Source organism: Tachypleus tridentatus, chromosome 4 (genome assembly GCF_004210375.1).
Source record: "Tachypleus tridentatus isolate NWPU-2018 chromosome 4, ASM421037v1, whole genome shotgun sequence".
In the NCBI taxonomy this organism is placed as follows: domain Eukaryota; kingdom Metazoa; phylum Arthropoda; class Merostomata; order Xiphosura; family Limulidae; genus Tachypleus; species Tachypleus tridentatus.
In genome coordinates this window covers 85,591,242-85,602,363 of record NC_134828.1, presented here as the reverse complement: position 1 = coordinate 85,602,363, position 11,122 = coordinate 85,591,242, and positions in this window count along the sequence as shown.

Below are 11,122 nucleotides of genomic sequence, written 5' to 3'. Positions count from 1 at the left end.
GCTTATACTCACAAAAATATTTTCTTACCGATTTTTTTAAAACTACGAAGTAAATAAATATCAGAGTAGAATCGTTTTGTAGTGCCATCTTCGTTTTTGAACTGTCAACAAGGCTCTTAGCATAGGATTAAAAAATAAATATTTTATCTAACTTAGTCTGCTATATTTGATCCGGTTCCCACCTACATTCCAGGAGCTTAAACTGTCAAGTATATTCATCAGATTCATAAATAATTCTGAATGTTTTAAACATAACTTGACGCAAAAAATGATCATAAAATGAAGGCTGTAAGAGTCAAGGCTTCCTCTTCCATCTAACAGTATATAAATAAAGCGTCAAAGTAAACCTGTTTTTCATTCTAAATATAACTCTGTTTTTACATTTTTGCCTTCGTTTTTTATTTTTTTGACTGAAAACAAACACAAATATTTAACAACATAACTTACTTTGATACACCTACTGTTTGTTTAGAAACGTATGACTGGGTCTGTCTAGTTTTTTATCAAAAACATTAATTTTAAATGCATGTAGTTTTGTCTGTAAGCTTGAGGTAGATGATAAAAATTCTCACATTTATAAGCAAGACTTATTATCTCATAACTAATGATTTTTGTATTGTTTAATAATTCTCAAACTTGCCATATTTTCAAGAACACGGTTATGTTTTGTTATTTTTAATATAGCGAGCATTTTAACGCCACAAAAGAAACTGCTGTCTCCGCCGTTTACTGTTTTCTGTACTAAAATAACTTAAATTAATTTGGTGTTCATTTTTTTAATAAAGAATTTAACAGCTCAAATCTTGGGATATTTAGCTCTTGTAAATATCTACTCACATCTACCCAGGCAATATGTATAATCCGCAAGTATATTCAAGTATTATAAAACGAAAACAATAAAATACAAATCAGAAAGATACAAACCGTGAAATAACAATTAATCTATTATTCCAAACAATGAAATATGTTTTTTCCATAGTTCAGTTAGTTAGTTATCAACATTAGATTCCATCTAGGAACGTAGGGCCGCAATCGCTTGCAGATTCTTCAACAAGTATTTAAGAGAGTAGGTTGGTAGCCCACTGCACCGAGCCGTCCCTAATTTAGCAGTGTAAGACTAGAGGAAAGGCAGCTAGTCATCACCACCCACCGCCAACTCTTTGGCTACTATTTTACCAACGAATAGTGGGATTGACCGTAACATTATAACGCCCCCACGGCTGAAAGAGCGAGCATGTTTGGCGCGACGCGAGCGCGAACCCGCGACCCTCGGATTACGAGTTGCACGCCTTACGCGCTAGGCTATGCCAGGCTCTCATAGTTCAGTACTCCATCAAAATTATCTTCACCTCTCGAAATTAATTTATATTATCAATCTATCAGTAAGATTAAATATATGTAGTGTGATAATTTAACGTTACTGTTAAATAATACTTGTATAGAAATAAATATGTGTTTGAAAACCAATATGTGGAACTATGGTTCCTTCGATTATCAGAATGTCTCATATGTTAGTTTTCACGATGAATAGATATAAATAATGATTTTTCTCAGTAAGTACACGTATAAATATGCTATTAGAGCATACAGTTGCTTACGCCAACGTCAAAAGAGGTACTGAAAACCTGTAATAGTGTCCGTTGTATTAGAATTTTGTTTACGTACTTCACATGAACATGTGACGTCAGATGAATAAAGGTCATAAACTGGTGCGATTAAACGGTATTCTAATTGCCTTGTTAAGTAGTACGTCTGTTTATATGAGCCGAAATATGAATCATGGTGAGGACTATCAGAAAATTTTTTGTTGAATTTTATCAAAAAGCCATAGAAACTTCCACCATACTGACGTGGTAAAGCCTCAATTTGAAGGATACGAGTTACCATGGCAATCATGATTACTTTTCGCTATGTACACAAGCAGAAAAATATGTTTTTGTGTGAAAGTAGTATATATGTATATAATTTAAATGACTCTTCAGAGTCATAACAGGAAATCCTTCCTTATCTAAATAAACTTGAGCTTCCTGGTTATAAAATGATGAATATGAAGATAAAATTTTCTTTCAACTCTTGTTGTATTTGTGAAAACTAAATTTAATTAAGATACAAAATATGATAAGTTAGGTTCGCTTACATTACAACGTTGTAACTGTTCAGTGCAATCAATAAAGATGAAAAAAGAGGCGCATAACTTATTAATGGTATGAAAAACGACTTTTTAATATTTAATACCAATTCAGAGCATATATTCTGTGCGAGAAGACTGAAGGAAATTCTCTTGTCTAACTAAAACGTTAATGTATTTATATTAATTAAATAAATTAGTATAACAATTGTTTTTAATAATTCTGATTTCTTATCTCTAGAAAACGTTACTCGTGTAAAATAAATTTTAGAAACTGTTACGTTTGCTATATTTTTTTAACTATCGTGCTTATAAGTGTGTAAACTTATTTAACATTTTCACATAACTTTATGTTTTCTGAGCGAACAAATTTAACAATGTTTTCTGAGCGAACAGATTTAACAATGTTTTCTAAACGATTTGTAAATTATGATTTACTATCGGACATTTCAACTTCTCTAAAACAAATATCTCTCCCTGCTATGCGTATATACCTAAGAATCATAGGTACATATTATAATTACATTTGTCAATTCGTGATGACGAGAAACCCACTTGTTGAGAAATTTATATGCAAAAACGGCTCGTTTGGGCTGAGAAAACACTTTTACATAGAAGAGCGAACAACGTTTCGACCTTCTTCAGTCATCGTAAGGTTCACTTTTACATAGAACGCTCTTCTATGTAAAAGTGTTTTCTCAGCCCAAACGAGCAGTTTTTGCATATAAATTTGTCAATTCGATTCTTAAAGAGAAGAACAAAAACTTAAAAAAATCTCTGTGATAAAATACCCACAAATAATTATCAACTTATTGATAATCTGGGTTTATTCTAAAATGTTAACCTTCACACATTTATTGAACTCAGCAGATGTGGCTTTGCTATCAGAAAACACATTTTTACACAAATGTGTTGCATCAAAACAAACCCTTGGATTATGATCATTTTTAGCTTTATTTTACTATATCCTTGTTCCTCAGAAGCTCCATTAATGCGGGTATTAACTATAGCATGAACATTTTTAAAGTATTGTTAGAAACACGTTGATAATTATATAAAACTGGTCTGCATAGACATGTAAACTGTGTTGCAGAAACCGATTGCCTTAGTTGATTACCTAGAAAAGATTACTCACTTCTTCATTGTTACATTAGCTAGTTGCATGAGCACTATTGCTTTCTTTGTTGTTTCAAAACTAGTACAATACACACACGCGCGCGCATATATTTATATATATTCAAGTGAGTTTGTGAAGTTATCACTATACCCCTTTTACTGATAAAAAGTGCATATACACTGCTACGTGGGTCATCTGTCTCTCTAACACCCATTCTGCAATTTCATTTATAACTGGCACCTGGTTTTTATTCTGTCCTATATGTACGAGCCCAGTGGTTTTTGAATTGCTCTTTGATACACTTACAAATATGACTGTTATTAGTTTACCAGTTTTCCCACAGCTTTTACTTCAGATTATATAAGATTATAGAATAATTACACGAAAGTATTTTAGAGGTTAGAGTAGAAATCAGGACCGGATGGTGATTGTTTGTAGTTGTTGTCGTCAAAACCCCATTCACGGATCATTACACGAAAATCCGCCGGATGTTCTAACCTCTTTCACAACTTTTGTAATGGGGGAGAAAAAATCACCTTATCAAATGACCAGCTTATATACAATACATGGATCCTATTCTGCTCAAATCAAAAATGGGACCATGAAAATTTATTGTACGTCACCATTTATCTTAAAGTGGTTTTACTGATAACATCTTAGTGAGCTCCAGTTTTGGGGGCATAAGTCATCACCTCACCTGCTGGTTGATGTACTGTTATGGTTTTCTGTAACGTGGACAGAATGTCTTGGTAGGTATTCGTTTGCGAAAACAATACTATTAGTCATGACGTCACAGAAAGACAGCAGAGGGTAGGTGAACGTAAATAATGAGGAATGGTAATCCTGATAAGTAACTGAAGATTTTAAAAACTCTGGATTCCTTTCTTAACACGAACTAGTATCCATGTATCGTTTTTTTATGGTATTATCTGTCAGATTTATATAACTAGTCAATCCAATGCTTTGTACATCCGAAACTTCAATGATAATCCAATTACCACGATTATTTAATGTACACGATTCACAAGTATGTTGTAAGAAGTGTGAAAAAATAAAAAACAACTTTAAAACAGTGTCACATTAGGGAACCCCGTCGTTACCTTCTGGCAGACAAGCATGTTAGCCGGCGAAAGACAAATAATGGGAGAACTGAAGTGTATAATTTATTTAGCGTTTTTATATACAATGTCTTCAAAAAGTCCTCATCCGGTTTGGAAAGGTCAGAGTTAAGTTGACTTTCCTGCTGGAACTGACGATAACACCACTGAATGCACTAATCAATGAAGATTATTTTGTCACGGACTCTACGAAACTATCCTTCCACGTGAGTCTAAGTCTGGATTTTGTTAATAGAATACTTTTTTTATACATATACAGTTGCCAATTTCAAACGCATATAACAAAGTTTTCATTTGGAGGTTGCAATCTGATAACGTTCCTCTATACTTACGGGATATCGGTTTCCTACCCTAATTATTGTGTTAACTGATCTGTATACATCATGAAACCGAATGTAAGCTATACATATACATACTTATAACTTTAGTACCGCTTCGTAATTGACAGTAGTCCTGTTTGACACTTTCACCAAACACGAATAAGTAACACTTCACAATACGTAACCATAGCGCAACTATGTTTAGCAAAGAACTGATATATATCACGCCCTTCATATGGTATTTAGTTTAACAAAGAGAACAGCGATAAATAATTGTAAAATATTATAAACTCCAAGAGTATGTACACAAAGTTCAAAGGATTTGTTGTGATTGCGTCAATTGTTTGTTTGTTTGTTTGTTTTTTAATTTCGCGCACAGCTACACGAGGGCAACCTGCGCTACCCGTCCATAATTTATCAGTGTAGGACTAGAGGGAAGGCAGATAGTCATCATCATCCCTACGCCAACTACTGGGCTACTCTTTTACCAATGAATAGTGAGACTGACCGTCACATTATAACGCCCCCACGGCTGAAAAGGTGAGCATGTTTGGTGTGACGAGGATTCGAACCCACGACCCTCGGATTACGAGTTGAGCGCTTTAACCACCTGGCCATGTTTAGCCGAAACTAGAAAGAAAAAAATACAAAGTTGAAGTATGGTAGATAATATACATACATTTTACTTCATTCAAGTCACACAAGACTTGACAGTATCAGATTCCATAGGTTTCTTTTTGAGTGAACTGGAAAGTAATTATACGTATACATATATTACGAGGTGGGGCTAAGGTTTCTAGATATTCAGAGTGACGGCTTTCCTTTTTTGTTTAGTTTCCTTAGGGACGTGCTATAGTATATCCATTAGTAACATTGGGGAAAATGACTTGATGTATGAGGTATTATCAGCCCCTACGTTAATTGAAATACTGCTTGGAGGTCTTTAGTTTATAATTAACAATAACCACACCTGGACAACGAACAAAGAAAGGAAGATTTATAGTAGGAACTTTTATCAGGTGAAATATCCCTCCTCCTCCATTTTCATTATTTTCTCCGCCCCAAAAAATGCGTGAACTATGAAAACGGTCCCTAGAAACAGATTTCATGGTACATAGTATTCTTATATATATATATATACAATACCCGAAGAGGACTGAGAAAAACTCCAAGTGTAATAAGCTTTCTCAGAAATATGTTAAACTGGTACCGTGATGGGAGTTTCACTTATCAGGTTGAAGTTACTTTCAAACATTGCTTTTGATAAAGTACTGTCTAAATCCTCTTCCCAAGAGAAAGTGAATATCCTTGGGCTAGAAATTAACAGGTGACTAACAAGTAAAATCCTCTAAGCGTTTAGTCAGTGGTAAGTAGCTTGAACTCGGTTTAGTCAAATACTCACCCTCCTATTTTTATTAAGTAGAGAAAGTAGCTTGACAGACTGTAGAGTTTTTTGTATTCAAAAGTCGCAACTGCTTTCGAAAGCTAGACTTTATTTACCAGTTCTATGTCTTATTGTTCATATTCCATGGATAAACTGCTAAGATTTCTAAAATGCAGACATTTGCATACCTCTGGTGTATTCTTGTGCATTTCTTGCCTGAACTCAAATAGTGTACGCAGGCTCTGTCAGACAAAATGTTAAACACTCCTAGTTCAGTTTCGACATTACTAAGAAGATATCATTAGCATGGACATCAAAGACAAAGAAAATAGAGAGCGGCCAAAGTAAACATGACGTAAAACGTTAGATAAAAAGGTCACTGAATTATAAATTTAGACTAAATTAGAATTCGTTTCATGGTTTTAAACACCAAAACAAAGGATGCTCAGATATAAGACAATATAGTCGACTTATAATAATGCCAATAAAAGTTTTCTTTAATTTTGTTCACGTATCAATCTTAAATTAAAGGTCATTCTCGGATTGTTAAACTTCAACGCTACCTAACTCGTTAAACAGGACTAGCGAGTGAAGTGAAACGCTATGCCGTGACTTTTCTTTATCGTGATCACGTGAGAATCCAGAACTATCCACAACAAACAATGATATTTGATCTCAATAATTGACTCAACGTTTCAGCTTTCTGATACAGATCGTGAAATTATATAATATATTTTCTTTCGTGATTTTATTATTTATAGAAATGCACGTGTTGTTTAAGCTAATAATCACTATTTAGGGTTGTCAAAGAGGGAGATAAGTCCATTAGTTATAAAGAACAGTGGTCATCTTCTGCAGAATCGAGGGAGAGTTATGAAAAACATGGGCTCAAAATTGTTAACTCAGTTCATAAACTGTCATTATTCAAAAGTTAATTTTTCAGTTATTGGAAATATATAAGTACCGAGAGCAAATAAAAATATCCAAATAATAGATTCCGTTAAGAAAGTTTTAGTAAACTAAAGTGAACTAAATAAAATAGACATCAAAATGTTAAGCAAAAACATGAAACGGCTTCATGCTATAAGAAAAATTCGAGCAAAGTTAATAAGGAAATCAGTAAGACTTTAAACCATAAATATATTCTTAATGGAAAAGGAAGTTTCGCTCTATTTTGACTGATGTATGTAAACTTGGTCTCATCACTCGCACAAGATGCTTGGGGCTTTACTGCTATCTTACTCATCACGTATTAAGTTGAAGAGATTTATCACACAATTCTCCGTGAAATACGATAGCAGAAGAGTTAAACTACATATATATAATGAAATATATCTAACTCTATGTAAACATCCAAAGTACAGATTCACAAGAGCACGTGATTAATGAGGGTTAAGCAGGATGGATAAACTCACGTACTGCTAGCTTTATAGAATCTGAGTAGTAGATATATATTTATATTACGCTATACCTTGACGAATTACGTAATGAAATCCAGATACATATGCTTCAATGATTAGAAAATTGCAAAGGAGAAATTTTGGTCCGTAGAAAAAGTAACCGGCCCGGCATGGCCAGATGGTTAAGGCACTCGACTCGTAATTCGAGGTTCATGGGTTCGAATCACCGTCACACCAGACATGCTCTCCCTTTCAGCCGTGGGGGCGTTATAATGTAACGGTCGATCCTACTATTCGTTGATAGAAGAGTAGCCAAAGAGTTGGCGGTGGGTGGTGATGACAACTGCCTTCCTTCTAGTCTTACACTCTAAATTAGGGATGGCTAACGTAGATAGCCATCTTGTAGTTTTGCGCGAATTTTAAAACAAACGGAGCCTTGGAAAAAGTAAAACGAACTAATATATTCGTGCGTTGCTGTCTTTGTTTCTTTCATACTTCTTATACGAATGACTTGACACTACCTAAGGCCAGTGAACACTTTTATTTAACCACTTCATTCTTTTGAAATCAAACTATAACCATAACAGATTTAATCTGACTTGCGTTGAAACAAAAACTATATAAACCTGAACCATTGTGAATTATAACAAAGGTTTCTAATTTTATAAAATATCTATCATATGTAAACTGCTTAACATATTAATTATTGACTCATAAAAAATGTGATGCATCATTCTTTTTAGGTACACTCGAGTAGTGTTCAGTATTTATAGTGACAACTAAATTTAAACATGTATCTCAGAATGGCTGGGATGGGTATTAACACTTTTTGATTGAAACAACGTTTCGACCTTCCTAGGTCATCTTCAGGTTAACAAAAAAAAAAAACTGTTAACCTGTAAACCAGCCATTCTGAGATACATTTTTATTTCAAGTGGGTTTCTCATTATCAAGAATAAATTTAAAAATGTTTGTATTTTTATAACATCATCCTTAAAAGATAATTTTAAGCTATGCACCGCCAGGGTAAGCTCGTTTGTTTGTTTTGAATTTCGCACGAAGCTACTCGAGGGCTATCTGCGCTAGCCGTCCCTAATTTAGCAGTGTAAGACTAGAGGGAAGACACCTAGTCATCACCACCCACTGCCAACTCTTGGGCTATTATTTTATCATAGAATAGTGGGATTGATAGTCAATTATAATGCCCTCAAGGCTGAAAGGGCTAGCATGATTGGCGAGACGGGGATGCGAACCCGCGACCCTCAGATTACGCTTGGCCATGCCGGGCCGGTAAGCTTCTTGTACTTGTTTATTTAATACAGATTCATATATATTTAATCATTTAGATATATGATGAAATTAAAGCTCTTGTGTTTTATAGATATATTTGTATATATTATGTGATGAAGACTCAAGATTGCTGTGTTTATAACTAAAATATGCTTTTCTCCTCTACCTTTTATGGTGTACCCTCTTACGTTTCATAATACATAACAATGAAAACCGACAGCATAGAGTAAATACTGTACAACATTTCAATTTCAGTTAAAACTCCCAAATATTATTTTTTTTCAAAACAAAAACTACCATTCTTAATCTCTAATATTCTTGTAAAATTTTTTTGTGTATTACAACCAAGTAATGATCAAATCAATTGAAATAACAGTTGACATAAAGTGTACTTTATTTCACTATAAATCGTGTTATTTAAATAAAGTTATTTACGTTGAAGATCAGATTCGATCATTTTGCCTTTATTCTCAGCATTTCCGACACATCTTTCTTATAGATACGTGTATTTATGAAATCACAATAATTCAGCTTTTCTTCATCCTTGTATAACTGCTGGTTTTTTTTTTTTTCGTGTATTTCAGTTTACCGCTCTAAAATATATACACTAAATCTATAGACGTCTTGTTTTTCTGCCATAATATAATCACTATTTTTATAAAACCTCCACTTGGACATTTGTTTTCCTCTCTTGTATTACCATTGTTCTTACTTTCATATAATGTCCCGCCCTTGGGTAATCTATAACTTTTTACATGTAAATTTTATGCATTCGCGTGGCTCCAGTTTTTATATACGTATTTGTTTACTTATAAAACATTGTCGTAATTTCACAGCATTCCAACCGACTGATTTGTTTCTTGAGCAAAAAATTCCCAAAATGATAAAACAGCTGTAAGTTTATGGATTTCCAACGTTAAAATCAGGGGTTCGATTCCCCTCGGTGGCTCAGCAGATAGCCGAATGTGGCTTTGCTATAAGAAAACACACACACAATGGCTCAACGCTAAAAAGAAAAAAAATCGGATATCAATACACGTGATGGGCACAGCACAGATAGCCCATTGGGTAGTTTTGTGCTTACAACAAAGAAAACTGTTCTATTTAGAAAATTATAAATATACAGTGTACAGTTTTTGCTCAACATATCTTACACACTTTAAGACGTATTTAGGTTTCTAAATAAGATGTTTGATGATTCACTTTTACTTTATGTTGAGTTGTCGTATTTAAAAGGACAATTCATAAAACATTCCATTTCAAGATAAGTTACTGATTGGTGGTATAATTATCATAGTGACATCATTGAATTCTGATCCTGATCCATTTATTGTTCTTCACTGGGTAATCTCCGGCCTATTCCTGTCGGTTACCACCACTAATCCCTCTTACCTTTTGCGGAACCACAGGTATCATTACAACAATTTTATCAAATAATCTCTTAAGCTTTGTCTTGACTTTTATAAGTAGACTACGGAAATACCTCCTGAGTCTCGTGTAACCCTGAATATTAAACCTTATTGAAAGTTTTCAGGCACTGACATTTCACCTTCTTTACTATCATTCTTTCAGATCTATTTATTTCAACAGACCTTATTAGAGAGCGGTAAAACCTCAGGTGGGACATTCTTTTAATATTGCCACCTTTCAATGGGTAAAATAACTTTTAAAATGCGTTAGCTACACCAACTGTGCGTTCATTCTTTTAAATGTGGTCGCATCCATCTCTTACCTTGAATAGAAAACATTTACGTTTTTATACTCCACAGCTTTGTTATTAACCATGGTTTTGGCTGAAGTACATTGCTTTTAAACAAATAAATCTCTGCTATTTTTAATACTCAATGAAAACTTTGTCTCTTGCTGCTGTTGAAAATGTTTGTTTGTTTTTCTCAGTGAACAATTTCACGTCGTTAAAATGCCACAAGCTCTTTAAAACATTGCATTTAATGATAACGAAACAACTTAAACCTAATCACAGAATCTCTGATCAGATCATATGGACTAGATATGAAATGCTGTGTTGTAGATTGATTGCATCCTTGACTTCCAACCATTTGAACAGAGACCCAATCACACAGCTTTTTTATCTTTTTTCACCCGTACCCCTAACTCACGAGTGGCGCAACGATAGGTCTGTGGACTTATACAGCAAGAAATCGGATTTCGATACCCGTAGCGGGCAGAGTACAGACAGTCTTTTGTGTAGCTTTGTACTTTGTGATAAACAACAATAATAATTTTTTTTTCTGACACAACCACCGGAAGTTGCACTTTATAACTAACAACAATAACAACTTTTCCTTTTACTGATACCACCACACAATCTCTTGGCTGAAATTACATTTTCAAGGCATTAAGGTAT